At 42.2% G+C, this 17885-nt stretch overlaps 1 long non-coding RNA gene across 1 annotated transcript; it reads right to left on the reverse strand.

Annotated features, from left to right (window-relative positions):
* On the reverse strand, positions 1–2591 carry LOC129722728 (uncharacterized). The gene is made up of 3 exons (XR_008727632.1): positions 2457–2591; positions 1735–2329; positions 1–1677 (listed from the first exon to the last, which is right to left on the reverse strand). It is a non-coding gene; the product is annotated as an uncharacterized LOC129722728 (long non-coding RNA).
* Between the last annotated feature and the right edge of the window lie 15294 nt (positions 2592–17885).

Raw genomic sequence — 17885 nt, forward strand, 5'->3', positions numbered from 1 at the left:
ATACCACTCATTATTTTCTGCACAGCGCTTTTTTACCTTTTTCTTTTTGCAATGCGGAGGAAAAAGCTGCTTACAGACACCTGAGAGTAGAGCTCAAGGAGTGGGTTAAAATTTAATCGATTCCACTAAAACCTCTTAGGCAGTATCCATAAATTACGTAATTGAAAATTTGCAGATTTTTTTCAGGCGGGGTAAGCCCGCCCATCGGCGGGGTAAAAGCGCCAACCACGGGGTAAAACCGGCATAGGACACCAAATATTTGTTTTGTGTGAATTTTTATTGAAAATTATGGATTATACAAAACAACAAGAAATAAATAGATGGAATTCAATACCTATTAACGGTAAACAAATTTACAAAATAACATTTGGAAAGCAATATTGGCTCAAATGTGTAATCTTGACGCAACGGCTTAATTTTATTCAAAAAAAGGCGAATGTGTTCGAAGTTTTCAATAGAGTTCATAGGTTGTTTTGCAAGTTTTTCAGCACCCACAATATCCTTCATCTCGCTGCGTAGTTTGAGCACAGTCTTCGTGAAACCATTTGCCACATTTGTAACACATCATCCAGTCTAACCCGTCACAAGAATCAGAGAAAATAGACCCACACTGGAAGCAAAGTGAATCTTGTTCCACTGGTAGAGTCTTCAGAGACTTTGCTTTTTTTGTCTTTGGCTTTTGTGCTTTCTCGATTTCCTTGATACTTTTTTCTGCTTTTGCTTTTTTTAGATTTTCTTAATTCTTCTTAATATCAGCCGCTTTTTGTCTAACTCGTTTTCGTTTGTTATCTCTGGGACGTTCCACTTTTGGCAGCGGTTAAACATCATTTGGCGAAATCGTGAATGAAGTAGAAAATCCTGATTCATTCTTTTCTGGAGTAGCCAGCTCCAATTTTACAAGATTTTGTGGGTTTGCTTCATCAATGACACATGACTGGATCTGCGAACACTCAATTTCTTTGTCGAGCGTACTCGGGGAATTGTTACAATCAAACGTGAGTTCTTCTGGAGCTGGTGGGCGATCTGATACCGTTGAAGGCGAAAATTCGTTATCGCTGAACACATTGCGATTTAATGGCACTAAGCCCGTCTTTTCGAAACCATTAACTGCCACTTTCGTGGTAGCGACTTTACTAAATGCAATATTGACTAGTCCAGAAATATCATTCAAAGTTATAGTTTTTTTCTGGTCTCTCGCGCATGAGCTTTTCTGCGGCATCACTATAATACATTTTAAAAGGAGCCATAAAAGAAACGTCCAATGGCTGCAGTCTATGACTGCAGTGCGGCGGGGGTACTACCACCGTGACGTTATTTGCTCGCGCCTTCTCTGTAAATGCAAGATTCTTCGTGTGAGACGAATGTCTATCAAGAATTAGGAGCGTTGGAGCATTTGCCGTGGGCCGAACGTGTTTCAAAAAATGATTGAACCACAAGTTAAAAATGTCAATAGTCATGTATCCATTTTTTGAAGCTGTGAACTCAGAACCGGGCGGTGCTCCCTCTTTCCAATGATCGCGCATACGCTGTTTCAGAAAGATTATGAAAGGCGGAATATGATGACCAGTTGCAGACATGCACATAGTAGCAGTGCTGGTCTCTCCGCGCTCAGCGGACGTTATTGCCCCGACTTGCTTCTTTCCTTTTTTTGCCGCAATCTTTTTTTTTCGGTGGAACCTAAAAACAAAATTTCCAAAATAATCATCAAAATAGATATTTGGAACAGATACTTACTGTTGTTATCGATGTTTCATTAGCATTCCACACATTTGACGGTTGGTACTGTTTCTGTTTCATCACGTTTTCCAACAAATCAAAAAATTTCGAAATTGTAGGCTTATTGAAAGCACTCGCTCTGGCAATTGAAGTTGGTTCTGGTTTTCGGAAAGAAATTACAGGATTGCGTTACAAGAAACCTTTCAACCAATCCTGTCCAGCTTGTTTTTTTTGTAATGTTGAACGGGTGAGGGATGTGGTTTTTTACTGCTAGCTCAAAAGCTAGCTCCCGTACGTCGCGCATATTTATACCATAGAACCGGCTTTCAAGCTCAAGCAGATGTTGTGCAATTTCCTGCTCCTGTATTGCAGAGAACACAAGGCGGATTGAGCCAAGTTTATTAATTGGCATTGATGAAGTATTTAATATGGAATTATCTTGTGAGAACCGTGTTTTTAGTTGGTCTCGGAGTGTACTTCTGGGTATATCATAAATAACGGAAGCTTTCCGCACCGGCATACCATTGTTGATGGCTGCTATCGCTACAGTCAAAATGTGCTGTGACCATTGCATCCTGTCTGTTTTTCTTTTGTAGTTTCGAGGCATTTGGACCTGAAAATAAAATAACAAACAGATTTATACGTGGCGGTTTTACCCCTTGTATATATGGCGGTTTTACCCCCAATGATAAATTTTCATATTTCATCGAAAAAGCAATAAAAGTTGTAAAATTACTCACGGCTTTCGTTGACTCCGAATGAATAATGATCCAGGTAAGCGATTTAACATGTATTAACAAACTAAACAATCGATTTTTGAACAGAAAATCACTAAATCCCGAAACTGAAAAACCACAGCGTACGGACCGGTTGCTAGTTGAAAGCATGTTTTTGTTTATATCTTTGACAGTTCGCGGTCTACCGCAGCAGAGGGTGGTGCAAAAAACTATGTAACAATACTGTAACGTGTCTTTCAAGATTTTTTTCCATTATTGTCTAACGTTGTAGTAAAACTACGGTGGGCGGTCTCACTCCGCTGGGCCGTCTTACCCTGTTTACCCCTACTTACCTTACCAATCAGACGAGAGCCGTGGTGGCTAGTGCTGGATCAAGAAGGTATCGCCATGTTGATCGGTTTTGGGCTGTGTTTCACCAGTTGCCCAGAGGTCTCATCATCCACAAGTCTCCTTCGATCTGGTGGAGCTGCGCCCCTCTACTTCCGTCTGCCGGCGGGGCTGCTGAAGAAAAGTGATTTGATGTGATCGGCCCACCGCAACCTATTAACTTTCATCCAGTGTGCAATGGGATTCTCTCCAAGCAGCGCGTGCAGGTCGTGGTTCATTCGCAGTCGCCATCCTCCGTCATCCGTCTGTACTTCACCGTAGATAGTCCGCAGTACCTTCTGTTCGAAAACTTCAAAAGTTTGAAGGTCCTTCGCGAGAAGCGTTCTTGTCTCGACTCCGTAGAGGACTACCGGTTTTCTCAGGATTTTGTATACTTTGTCAAATTCAACTTCGTGCGTCGTCGCACTCGACTCAATCGACGTGTCTTCACTTCGGAAAAGAAGGCACGATTTCCAGCCTGGATGCGTCTCTGGATCTCTCTGCTGGTGTTATTCCTGGCGGTCAGCAGTGACCCCAAATACACGAACTCGTCGACCATCTCAAGCTCATTGCCGTCTACAAAGACTTGAGTTGGGAGGCTGATGTTGTTTTTCTTGGAGCCTCTCGCTCGCATGCATTTCGTTTCTGACGCATATATTCGCAGTCATATTCGTCCGGTTTCGGCTTTAAGCCGGACGTAAGTTTCCTCCGCAGTCGCAAAGTTACTTGTTATGATGTGAAGCTCAGAAGCTGAAATGACCTTGTGAAAATCGTGCCCCTCGTGTCAATGCCTGCCCTCCGGATCACACCATCAAAGGCGATGTTGAACAGCAAACAGAAAAGTCCATCACCTTTTCTTCACCCTCTGCGCGATTCAAAGGGGCCAGAGAGTATCCCCGAAACACGCACGTAGCACATCATTTGCGCCATTGTGGCCTTGATCATTCGAGTCAGTTTATCCGGAAATTCGTTGTCATGCATGATGTGCCATAGCTGTTCTCGATCGACTGTATAATAGGCCGCCGTGAGGTGCAAGATGTGATGTGTGGGCACGTTGTACTCGCGACATTTCTGTAAGATCTGTCGAATTGAGAAGATCTGCTCCGTGATGGCATGGTCTCCTATGAAGCCAGCTTGATACTGTCCCACGAACCTCCTGGTTAAAGGTGATAGACGACGGAACAGGTTCGGTAAGAGTATTTTGTAGGCAGCATTGATTCGCGAGATATCGCGGTAGTACGGCACTTCAGCTTGTCGCCCTTCTTGTAGAAGGGGAACGACGACTCCTTCCATCCACTAGTCTGGCAGTTCTTCCCCTCTCAAATCCTGGAAATGACCCATTTCAGCGCTCCAGCCAGCGCCTCTCTCTCTCATGTTTAAAGAGCTCGTTTGGCAGTTCGTCTTTGCCTGCGGCGAATCGGGTGCTGGTGCTCGATCATCTGCTGCTGGTGCTCCTAGGTCACTTCCTGCTCTGCTTCTGTTTACTGTACCGCCATTCAGATGTCCATCGAAGTACTCCTTTCACCAGTCGACCACCTTGCTGGCATCCGTAAGAAGGTTCCCATCCGCGTCGTTTCACAGGTCGGCTTGCGGCACATAGCTTCTGCCAGACTGAATTACCTTCTCGTAAAACTTCCTCGTATCACTGGTACGGTACAGCTGCTCCAGTTCCTCATGTTTACGATCCTCTTGCTGGTGCTTCTTTCGCCTCAAAATCGTGATCATGTCGTTCCGTGACCGCTTGTAATTGGCCTTGTTCTCTCTCGTTGACCTGCTCAGGTATATCTCCCTGGTCCGGTTCTTCTCATTCATCGCTGTCTCGCACTCCCCGTCATACCAGTCGTTTTTAATGTCGCCGTTGCGGTCTCCCCGGTAGCTGTGCGAATGCTGCACCAGCCGTCCTCGAGAGGCGATGCGCCAAACCCCTCCACCGTGGGTAGTGCCGCTTCGAGCTGTTGCGCGTATTCCTCCGCAGCCTGAAAGTTTCAGAGCTGCTTGGTGTTAAGCCGTGGGGTTCGAAGATGTTGCGCGTTATATACAGTCGACAGATTTGTGCGCAAATATACCGCAACTGGGTAGTAGACCGAACCAACATCCGTACCGCGATTGATGCGTACGTTTGTATTTGGTTTGCTGTACGTTGATGAGGTGATCTTCAGATGGTTTTGTGGCTGTCCTTTCGGGAAAAGGAGGTATTTCGGACCGTTAGTCCTCGGGAAGCTGCGAAGTTGATGCGTCGCTGGCCGTTGTCGTTCGTCACGGTGCAGTGTGCAGGCTGTGCGGGCCGATCAACGGCTTGTGTATGTCCTCTTTACCGATCTGAGCGTTCATGTCCTCAATGACAATATTGCGAGCAGCTATCGTAGAGCTTCTTTAGCAGTGTGTAGAACGCTTCTTCCTCTACATCAGATCTTCTTTTGTGAGGGCAGTACACATTGAGGATTTGTATGCTACCCAGCACTATGAAGCCGGTACCCAGCTCATTGGTTGTGCCGCCGCTCTGGTAGTACTGTGCCCTGCGACCACAAATCCTCCGTACTTTCTCTTCTACGCAACGCATTCATCGAACTACAATTCCATATACATAGATTCCAATCGAGAGATTCGTCGCCAAGTTCATTGCCGATTGTTCCGGTTCTTGTTCAATTCTTAATTATTCGTAGTATTTTAAATTTTTCGACATGCTGCCGTGGTAGGGCTGCGGATGCCTAGTCTCGCGACGGGGCTGCCGTCTTGGGTGTAGCTGGCGCGACACCGCATTGCAGAATTCAGCAGTCCGGATCAGAAGCTGTTTAAGCCGCCCTCTTGAGCTCCGCCCCTCTCACAGGCGTAGTCGACATGAATCTTTAAAGTAAGCTTGTCGGCAACCAGAAGTCCTAAGAGATCGTTTTGAAGTATATGGTACTCCAACTCTGACTACCGCCTGTTTCTCTGATTTACGGTTTTTCACAACCTCCGTCTTATGGTGCTCTTACTTCAGTTTCCTGAAGTGCATCTAGTCTTCGACTTGCATATACAGTGCGCTGCCGTCAACTCGAACTCTCCGATCGACTCGTAGTAGACCTCTATGATTATGTCGTCCGCAAGCCGACGATCACAACCCCTCCAGGGAACTTCATCTTCGACACTCCATTGTATATGACATTCACAATCTCGAGGGTTGAACCTAGCGGTACTCCTGCGGTGAGTGGGACGAGCATCTAACCCTCCTCAGTGATGTAAACTAGTACTCGGGTGAATGGGTCTTTCCAGCCATCATCTTTACCCATAGTGGAGTAGTCGCCCATAGTGGTCTCATGGCGATCTATGCTGAAGCAGCGAGGTCATAGCTAGGGTAAGTCTCCATAGTTTGGCAACAAGCATCCGATTCTACTCCTGCCTGATTCCCACCAGGCAATTGACTCGGAACGTAATGGAACCCTGCAGGTTTTACGGGACGAAACACATTTGCACATTCAAAGCACGAAAAAAAAGTGTGAAATTGACTGTCAGAGTGAGGGTTTATATTAAGGAGTTATATTTATTTTCAAGTCCCATTCAACCAAACTTGAAGTTTGATATGTCGCAAGCCAGGTTTCAGCACCATTGTGCATATGAACAGGTTCAACGGGGTACCCGATTTTCGCTTTATTAACTTCGGCAAGAGTGAAAAACTTGGCTGTAGAGCGTGCTCATAGCGGTTATCAGGAATTTCTAATGGTACGCCCAATTTTAAATGATGCGCCGATTATTCTTGATTCTTCAGGAAAGTTTCATGTTTGAGAACTAAACACTCGTACACATTATTATCATTTCTCGGATGGCAGCACCCTACAGTCGTCCATGTATACTGAAAGCATTGTTTCACCTTTCAGCAGTCATGTCTTGGCCTTTTCGTCAGTTGATTTTGACGTTAAGTATACATCATATTAACAGTGTATAAATTAGTTCGACTTTTGCTCACGCGCAGCGACAATCATGTCCGATGAATTCTGCAAGAGTCAGTTATCTTGTTCTAGTCATCTTTGGTCTTAGTCAGTAAGTAGTCGCATGTCCGGAACCCTTGCACGTCTGTTGTCGTACCCACTAGCCTCGAACTACACAAGCAGTTGGCCGCCAAGGTGCAAAAGTTAAATTTGTTTAGTGTGTATAATAAACCGCAGGTCATATTATTTTTATAAGTTGGATACAAAAGAGAACAAAAACTTTAAAACAAAGGATAAGTTACAAAGAGAGCGTTACGAAAATTTTCCACTTTCAAATGCTTAAAACTCTGTCAGGGGTTTCTTAACTCTTACAGCAATCGACAGGAATTTTAGCTGTGCGTCCATCAACTCTAGGAAGGGCCTACAGAAATCCTAGAGAGGGCTATAGCCCCCCTAGCCCCCCCAAAGTTACGCTAATGACTATAAGAACACTATAACAGAAAAATTTGCACATACCTTAGAAAAATCCAAACTTTCCTCATTTTCCTCAAACAAAAAGTTACCTACATATATAACACCTTAAGTAGTGAAAGGTATGAAACACCCAAACTTAGTTTGAAAGCTGCAAGAATGTATTTAATATTTATTAAATGAAAATGCTATGTATCATTAACTATTTTTTTTATAGAGTACAAAATCTCCACGATGGTCTCGAACTACGATGCTGACCTAACAAGACAGTCGTCGTAGATTAGAGTCTCGGCTCGGGACAGACTGTTAGTGTCAGCAGGATCGTAGAGCTATCCCCGTAATTGTCCTGTACACTAAATAGTCGGCTGCAAAGTCTGTGTATAAATAAACAGAAGGTCGAGTTCCGGATCGGAATGTAGCAGCACCAAGTCTTCGCTTTTTACAAAATACACAAGATATTAGTAAACTCATTAGGTGAGTGTAAAAAAGCTACTTTTGAGGAAGAAAATATTGAAATAAAAAATAACCGGAAATATTGCTACGTTTGCAGAGACATTAACATATAACAAATAATGTTTTTCGCAAACTTCGAGAGAGGTAATTAGAAATATTATCCGCATAAAACATTGTTGATTTGAGTTTTACAAATTTTTATATTCAGCACATTGTAACCGATGTGGGAACTCTGAATGAAATTCTTCATGAGTGTAAAACTTAGATTAGCACTTCTGTGGCTTTGAGAATGAATTCAATGGCCAAATACAAAATGGTAATGAATGCAAAGAATGAAAATCTAAAGAATCTTTCCGCTTTGTATGCAGTTATTCCATTGAATTGAGTTCTCCCTTGAAAACTCATTTGCTCTCAAAGGTCTCATCTCGCGATAGCTATTGAAAAACGTGGTGTAATGTTAACCTCACATGTGTAGTCAATGCAGTTCAAAAACAACGTGGAAAATAAGTGAACGAAAGAAAATGCATGTGCAAAGGATGTTTGCAATGCAATTCATCCATCATCGCCTAATTAGCTGTTCTCGGCATCAAAGTAAATGAAAGCATTTGAGATTGCCAGCGTAAGTGGTAATTTAGCATTACATTTCTGCTGGCTCTCCCCGAAAAAAAATGTGAGCGGTGGAGAAAGGTATCACAACACACCCGCAGGCGGAGCAGGTTTTTCACAGGGATGAAGTGCCAAAGCGTTTCAAGTTACGCCAAAAGCTTAATGATCGTTCATAGTCTAGCGCTTCTTTTGTGCGCTTTGATGAATACGTAATTTCTGCTAAGAATTAGGTTCATAAAGAGTACAATAAGTTTTACCTTCTATTTCATGTGTGTTAGGTTTTTACTCACTCTATTTTAAAAGATGTTTGTTGTGTTTGGATGAAGTTGTTTCTATGCCTTACAGTCGAACTTAACTATCAAAGTAAAATACACTTAATCTTTTGTGTATTCATCCAATCTGCAATTACAAACTCTAACTTTAACGTAGAGATTGTACTCTTAAGCAACAGTAGTCAACAAAATAAAAATAAAAATTGTTTTAAATTTAGAATAGGTCTGTTAGATTGTCAATTTGTAAAACTGAAACAAGTGTTACCGGGGGATAGGATTTAGTTTTAGTTATCCACCAAGCACTGGTCCGTCCACTGGTGTCGCGATGCAAAGGTTATTTTTCCAAATCCCACTCGAATGTGCTTCAACAGGTATTTCTCTTTGTGGAGTGGCGCGCATATTGTATATTTTCCAACACACGTCATGTCTGGTTTTGCGCACAAACGAATATTTTCCCTTTGCAAGTGCAAGCTTTTTTTTTACACCACCCCTTCCCCAGCACGCAGCAGTTCAAAGCGGTGCTCGAAAAAGCATCTAAAACCGTACAGCGAGGCTGAAAGCGTTAATGTGAAAATTAAATTTCGTGCGCTTCGGCAGCTTTATTGTTCTGCATGCTGGCATGTGTTTTTGATGGCAGCAGCAATGGTGAGTGCCCGCTAAAAGTGTTAGCTTTCATACTCTCATATACTATGTTGGAGGTGTTCAGCATGAGTGTGTTTCGGTTGTTAATAATCAAATAAAATGAAGTATTGTTACGTGACACTCTATTAAAGTCTAAATTCATCTGTTTTGATCAGAATTCAACAGGCGAAAACAATGTAATTCAAGTTTTTTTTCCACGTTAGTGGTTTTTGAGGATCATTCTATTTAAAAAACGAAATTTAAATTAATTTATTTCTGCATAAACATACTGTAGGCTGTTCATTACTGTTTTGTTTGTGAACATTGTCTGGCTTAGCAATTCTAGTGGAATCGTTCTCTTAACACAATTACTTGATGTCTTATTGAAATATGATCTTGAATTTCAATTTTCAAAATAGATCACATTAGCATCCTATTAGCTTAGAAATAGGTCACACCAAAGCGTTTATTTTTATATCCGCATTCTATTCGCAACCAGCTTTGATCTATGTCTTTTGTAAATTACTGACGTTGCGTTAATTCATTTCCACTTTGTTTGAGGACGGGTTCAAGAACTGGTTTGACTCAAAACATATGCACAATCAGTTGATATTAAAAATCTGAAATGACTTACTAGGTATTTTGGTTTTTCTAATTATTTTACGTCAGAGTCTTTTTACGACGCATAGTTGAGTGTATGGTAAGTTGGGTCCAAAATAAAAATTACATAGGGTATCGGCTCTATTTTTGTCAGGGTTATGTTAAGCGTTGTTTGACCAATAAATAGTTAATGGGTTCAATGATGGCAATTTCGGTCACGGGTTACTTTAAAACACGTTTTATAAATTTTGAAAAGTCACAAACCAATAATCATTTTACATATTTGACATCCACAGTGTAGTGTAGTTAACCAACAGCAATTTAACACCAATGCACCATATTTTGACGAGAACTTGTTTGTTTTGTTTGTAAGTTGTGTATGTAATAACTTAATTCGTGTGACTAATCTATGTAAATTGTAAACTGTTAATCGTAGTTGCTCTGAGGACGAGGAAATATATCCTTGAAACGTCGGCTTTGACATAATAAAACGTGTTTTAAAGTAACCCGTGACCGAAATTGCCATCATTAAACCCATATGTCAGGGTTTACCTATTATCGTCCGGGGGGTAAATGATGTCATATAGCGTTTATATCTTGCATAATGATTCTTCATAATGCAGAGCTTCTTCCTGCAAAAGATTAGTTCTCTATGACTTCATTAACCACCCGGACGATAATTTGTAAAACCTGACGAAAATAGATCCGATACCCTAATTTTGTTGATTGAACACATTTATCCACGGTGTCTCTGGTTGAAGAACTTATCCAAAAAAAATTAGTATCGCTCTAATACTCGTCATTCGAAAGCTTGAGCTGTCCCCTTTAATGTCCTACCAAAATTGAAATGTTCTATCGGGGGTCTAGAACAATTTGTTTTCGAACATATATTTGTAATTTAAAAAATAGTGAAATGGAAATAAATAATATGTTTCAGAAATACAAAAAGTTATCAGGGTTCTCTGATCGTACCGAAATATTCAGGGTTGTTTTTATTTATATAACAAAACAAAGCTTTACATAATACCAGATTTTTTGAAAAGGGTTAAGTGGGGTAAAAAAGACCCTTGAAAATTTGGAGTCGAAAATCAGCTGAAAACAAATAAAATGTTGTGACATAAAATCAGATTTTTTGAAAAGGGTTAAGTGGGGTAAAAAAGACCCTTGAAAATTAGGAGTCGAAAATCAGCTGAAAACAAATAAATTGTTGTGACTTTGATTACATTGATTTTGATTGATGATTGATTTGATTGATTTCTTCAAAATCGACATTCTATCCTATAAAAAATATAAAATGCCGGTCGTTAAGAGTTGCTGTCGTGGTTTCATTATAGTATATTTGCATTTTTCCAAAAAAATAGTGATTATTATAGCTCTTTTTTGCTTGTCAACAAAACTGGACCCTGTATCTAAGCTATACGTTTCATAGAGCAACTCAAGAGTTTTCATTTGATGTTATTAAAAACTGCACCGTTTTAGTAACGACCGAGAAAATTTCATTATTCATACATGTTTCAAATCATTATTTGAACCCATTGTGTCAGGAGCGCAACTACGTTTTGTATCGATGTCCCCCAATCGAGCTTGAATTTCCAGGGTTCGTTCATTCATGAAATAATTTGGCGAATCGGCATTTTAAACTCTAATGTCCAGGTGCTGCTAAAATCATAATGTTACTATAACTTTGAGTAGAATGCATCGATTTTTCTACAATTCGGTATGCTTATTGTACCATTGTACCAGAGATGGTCGGGTTTGGCTTTTTTAAACCAATTTGAGACTGGGATGTTATAGAGCTATAGCCTGCTATAGCCAGCATTTTAAATGTAGGTACATAATGGAGTTGCGCTCCTTGTGTAACAGGTTCAAACGATGGCGATGTTATGAAAAAATCGATTTATTTTTAAACGGTGAACTTTTTGAATACGTCCAATAAAAACTCTTGAGTTGATTTATAAAACGTATTGTTTAGTTGTAGGACCTAGTTCTGACAAAAAAAAACTCCAAAAATCACCATGTTTTTGAAGAAAAATGTAAATATCTAATTATGTAACCTCGACAGCAACTTTCAATAACCGACATTGTATATTTTTATAGGATAGAATTACCATATCAATTTTCAGAGAAATCGATTAGTTATAGCTTTTTATGTCTTTTCAGCAGTTTGTGGACTCAAAATTTTGGAGTCTTTTTTACCCCACTTCACCCTTTTAAAAAAATCTAAGATTATGCCAAACATTGTTTCATTATATGAAAAAACAAAACTTGAAGGTTTCAACACTATCTTATCGGGCCCCCAGCACCTAAATCCCTTAATAAGTATACATAGTTCCCATTCCACTAGTTTTTCAATTACGAAAAAATTGTTCTGGACCCGCCGATAGAACATTTCAATTTTAGTAGCATATTAAAGGGGACACCTTGAGCTTTCGAATGATGAGTATAAGAGCGATACTAATTTTTTTCGGATAAGTTTATTCTACCAGAGACACCGTATATCTAATAAGGAAAGTTATTCATTAGCTTTAGAGCTAGTAATTGCTTAAACGTCTTATAAGATTCACTGAATCGCAAAAGTGTCGCAAACTTCTTAATCCTGTACCAGGCAATCCAAGTGCCTCACAATTCAAAGATGATTTCTAACTCGTTGGCCGGAAATATTCGAGAATTCTGGTACGATCCAGAAAACGAAATAACTGTCGCTACATAATATGCCTGATACGAGGAACTTTTTGCGAAAAACGATGAAGTAAAAGTGTGATTAGTTCTCCGACGGTTGGGGTCAGATGAGCACCACAGGTACGCCAGTTACATTCTACCTTAGACTCCAATAAAAATACGGGTGCTGAGGGAAAACCAAATCCCTTCGCGGGAGGTGGCACCCAACGGTCTCCGCAGAAGAAGGCGGAGACGAATGCGGCGAAGTCCGGAGGTGGAAAAACGGCGAATACGTCCGCGTTCACACCGGTGACCGGACGGACATATCGGTAGTCGGTCCCTTGCTAGTCAAGGTCGTCGAAAAGTGTATGGACACGCGGCCGAGAGTAGCTGTGCTGTCCGAACAACTCCACGCTATAATCGAGTTCTCGAAGAATGAACGGTATATTGCTGGTAACTTGAAGCAGAGCCTCTTCCTGCTTCGGAGTACCATCGATGAAGCCAGGAACGAGCACGAGCTCGAGTAGAGGCGGCCGTGAAAGTGGCCAGGACCAGGAGGGCGACTCCATCTAAAGAGGTGCAAACAGACTCCCCCTCGTTTGCGGTGGTCTGCTCTACGGGGCAGATTGCTAAGCGAATGAGGCAATCCCCGGGGGAACCGCCCCCTAGGAACACCAAGAAATGGTTGGTTGTGCTACTCCCGCGGGATAGCACACCAACCGGTTCAAGGTCTGCCGGGAAACCGGCCGAGGTGGATGCTGCGGGCAACCCTTAGATTATCGTAGAGGATAGGAAGCGTCAGGAAGGTGCGACGCTTCAAGATGGCGGAGCGGCCAGAAGACCAAGAAAGGTCAAGAAGACGCGGAGTAGAGGGGATGCCCTCAAACTCAAGACAGATGGGTCTAAGTTCCTCAGAAGTCTTGAAACTCATGGACCTGGGACGGAAGTGCGGAGTATCCACCATGGCACTGAAGGAAGGTAACTCAAGGTCGGCTGATCTGTATACCCCTGAGCATACTACAGCAACCGGACATTTGCTTTCGGTGCTTCCGTTGCAACCACTTCATGGGAGGCCCCAGGTGCCCAGCCGGTAAGCCGGCTGCGAAACCACGGACGTAGATCTGAACCATTGCTTCGCGGCCCAGCAACTGCTACACCAAAAAGCCACTGAGTCGTTGTCAGACATCGCCATCGTATCGGACCCTGTTTACAACAACTTCGTCAATTACAGTTTTGCTTAATTAAAAAAAAAAACATTAAATAACTGCTTAAAATTCAGCTCTTGAATTCTGATTGTATACATTTATTCCTTTAAAAAACAATGAATTTTGAGAAGCACTAGTTAAAAAATGTGGTGTTCTAATTGCTGCCGCATTTCTCGTGTTATATCTATTAGGGTGGGGAATCGTTATATGGAAAAAGCGAAATTTGATAGCAGAAAGCCAGAACCAAGTTTTTTGTTCTATTTGGGGCCCCAAACAATCCTGTATTTATTGGAAGTCGATTGGTTTTGTCTCCGCTTGGCGCATTGAATTTTAAATTCATATGGAGATTTGTATGGAAAAACCAACTTTTTTGCATTTTCCATTCTAAAGAGCTCAAAATGGCTCAATCCATAGGTTTCATGACTTCATATTGTAGGTTTTTTGATGCCTAACAACTTGGCCGAAGACACTAAAGAGCTAGGGTGTGCCAAAAAAATACTAGAGCTGTCCAAAGTTGAGTATGTCGAAATTTATGTTGCAAATCATTTTTTCTGCCAACGCTGCCAGTGTACCGGCGTCAGTCAGATTGCAATCAGAAGTTACCTCTGAAACACGTTGTAGATTCTATTTACCCCTAGAATATTGACCTAAATTTGTTTGCTTGGTCAAGCTGAGTGTATAAACTCGTTACGACAGGTTACTTCTGATGGGAATTTTACTGAAGCCGGTACATTGGTAATGTTGGCAGAAAACAAGATTTTCTGCATTTAAATCGACATACTCAACTTTGAACAGCTCTGGCTCTTCTTAGGGACATTCTAGCTCTTTAGTGTCTTTTGCAAAGTTGTTGGGTATCTAAAATACTATACTTTAACATAATGTAGTGCATTATTAGAGCATTATTAAGCTCTCTAGAAAGGTAGATGCAAAAAAGTAGGTGTTCCCATATAAATTTTCATACAAATTTGAAATGCAATGCGCCAAGCGGAGACAAAACCAATCGACTGAAAGTAAGTTTGGGGTTGTATGGGACCCAAAAAGGAACCAAAAAAACTTGGTTCTGGAAAATCGTTTATTTTTCCCCACCCTAATATCTATGGATGTCACTATTGCATTTCAAAATTAACCACGATAATTAATTTTGCAAACGCTCCAATCTCGATATTTGTGTTTCATTTGCCAAAAATAAAATGGAAGTGCAAAAGTCTAAATGAAGAGAGATGATTGATTTATTTATAAAAATTAAGGTAATAAAGTGGGACCTAGAAGAGGGGAGGACCCCTAGAGTGCAGACCAACTTATTGCTATCAAATCCCCTAAGGTAACGCTTAAGAGCGCGATAAAGGCTAGTAAACGAGCCTGTTTCGATAAACTTTGCGAAAGTGCCTACACGAACCTATGGGGTGACTGTGATAGGGTCGTTACGGTCAAGACTCGTCAGCCTCAGCAGAGCAACCACCAGCGATGTTGGGGCTGATCATTAAGGGACTTTTCCCACAATACGAGCCAAACCCTTGGCCTCCGGCTGCTGAGTCACCATAAATAGCGAGTGACGGCAGCCGCGCAGAGGTCGAGGAGGCGGTAAGGGTGACGAACGGTGAACTCATTGAGATCGCAAACTCTCTGAAGGTGAGTAAGGCACCGGGACTAGACGGAATCCCGAACCTGGTCATTAAGACGGCTCTAAAGGTAGTCCCTGGGTTGTTCTGGGCGGTCATGCAGAAATGCTTAAACGACTGCCTCTTCCCGGATAAGTAGAAGCGACAGACTGGTTTTACTGCCGAAGGCCGGGAAACCACCAGGTGACCCATCGGCATATAGACCAATCTGTCTGCTAGACACAGCGGGTAAGTGCTTGAGAGGGTAATCCTCAACAGATTCGTGAGATTCACCGAGAGTGAAACCGGTCTGTCAAGCAACCAGTTTGGCTTCCGCAAAGGTGAGTCCACGGTGGATGCTATCTCTCAGTTACTAAGATGGCCGAGGTAGCACTCCAGCGTAAAAAAGGAACATTCGCTATTGCGCAATTGTGACGCTAGACGTGAAAAACGGGCTCAATAGCGCCAGCTAGGACTTTATAGCTTACGCGATACGAAGTCTAGGAGTACCGGTGTCACTGTACAAGATTCTGCAGAGCTACTTTCAGAATCGAGTGCTGGTCTACAACACGCTTGAGGGTCAGAAATGCGGCCTGATTACCGCAGGGGTACCGCAAGCTTCTATTCTGGGTCGGCACTGTGAAATGCCATGTAAGACAGGATGTTGAAATTAAAGTTCCCTGTAGGAGTTGTGATTGTCGACTTTGCAGAGAATATAACGCTAGAGATCCACGGCGCGCCGATCGAGGAGGTCGAGTTGATGGCCGCGCACTGCATACGTAAGGTCGAAGACTGGATGCACTCTAGAAAACTGCTGTTCACGCATCATAAGACGGAGGTCATGGTTGTGAATAACCGCAAACCAGAGCAACGAGCGGTGGTCAGAGTCGGAGACTGCACCATTAGCTCAAAGCGATCTTTGAAGCTTTTGAAAGTTATGGTTGATGATAAGCTCACATTCTAGAGTCACGTCAACTATGCTTGCAAGAAGGGTTTAACGGCCATTGCAGTACTATCTCGAATGATGTCGAATAGCTCCGCGGTGAATGGCAGCAAGCGTAGACTTCTTGCCAGCGTGGTTTCGTTTATTCTTAGGTATGGAGGCCCCGTGTGGTCCAATACGCTAGGTACCAACAGTTATCGTGGTAAACTGGAAAGTACCTACAGGCTCATGTGTAGCGAATGCGTTTGGTACAGTGTCATACGACTCAATTTGCATCCTGTCCGGCAAGATGCCGTAAAATGCTTCGACCAACGTGACACAAAGGGCATACGAGGTACAAGAAAATCATTCTCGACGATCAGATGGTAGCAGGAATTCTGCGAAGGGTAGATGGACGTACCAACTTATTCCGGTGGTATCCGGATGGGTCGGGAGATGTCATGGAGAAGTAAACTTCCACCTGACACAGATTCTGTCAGGTCATGGCTGCTTCAGGCAATATCTACTCACGTTCGGGCATGCGGGGTCCCCCATGTGCCCCGAGTGCGTGAATGCGGTAAAGACTGCTGAGCATGTCTTCTTCGTATGTCCTCGTTTTGCGCGTACGCGGAGTGACATTATGGCAGTGAGCGGGCCAAACACTACTCCGGACAACCTAGTTGGAAGGATGTGTGAAGACCCGAACATGTGGAGGGCAGTTCGTGCAGCCGCTTCTCAAATAGTCCTAGAGTTGCAAAGCAGGCGACAGGTTGACCATCAACACGCCAGTGTGAGTTAACGGCCAGTCTCCAGGATAGTTAGCTTATTAGCTAAGAGACCTGATAGAGCCAGGAGGTTACACAAAACATAAAGGCTGTTCCCTGAAGCAATAGGCGGCTCAGACATTCATGTAAGGCGAGTGGTAGCGCTCGCAACTGAGAGGATTATTCGACTGGATTGAATGAAAATTTCCAATTGCACTGTGTTCAGTCAGGTTGACTTATAAGACGTTTTCCTTCAAATGAAAGTGGACGAAAGCTGCCGGCATCTGCTCATTGTTATCACCCATCGCTGTATGTATAAGTACAACAGGTTGCCCCCCATAGCTGCTCCGGGTGCATCATTGCAGCAGCTGATGGACACAATGCTGGCAGGTGACCCGTATACCGCAGGCTACCTGGACGACGCACAGTGCGTTGAATGTATGGGAACGCGGGACAAAAATCAAAGCAGCCATTCTAGTATTTATTTTCAAATGGTGTGACACGAAAAATGTTTAGTACCGATGAGAGCTACTATTTGCATAATTGGCGAATGTCAAATACGAAATCGCACAAATGTCTCAAACGCCATTTTTTGTACAAAGGCATAAAATGATAACTTTTCAAGAATATTATCCATTTCAAGATAAAAGGCTTGAAAAACATGTTCAAATAATTTCTAGGCGATGAAAAAGTGACTTAAACGCCATTGTTATTAGTTTTTATTGTTATTTTTATTTAATATAAGGTTTTTATAAGGTTTACTGTTGCAAAACATTTAGACATCATCCATCCAGGAATATTTCATGTGTTTTATACATAAATTACGTGATATACGTGAAAATAAGGGACAGATGTACGATAAACTGCTCAGTCTTGGTTCCAGAGGAGTCATTCAAAAACGCGAATTCCGGTTGAAAGTGCAAACTTGAGCAATGGCAATTGCTTCCAAAGTTTGAAGGATATTCCAAATTAGGGGAAAAAGTGAAATTCA

Source organism: Wyeomyia smithii, chromosome 2, assembly GCF_029784165.1.
Source record: "Wyeomyia smithii strain HCP4-BCI-WySm-NY-G18 chromosome 2, ASM2978416v1, whole genome shotgun sequence".
In the NCBI taxonomy this organism is placed as follows: domain Eukaryota; kingdom Metazoa; phylum Arthropoda; class Insecta; order Diptera; family Culicidae; genus Wyeomyia; species Wyeomyia smithii.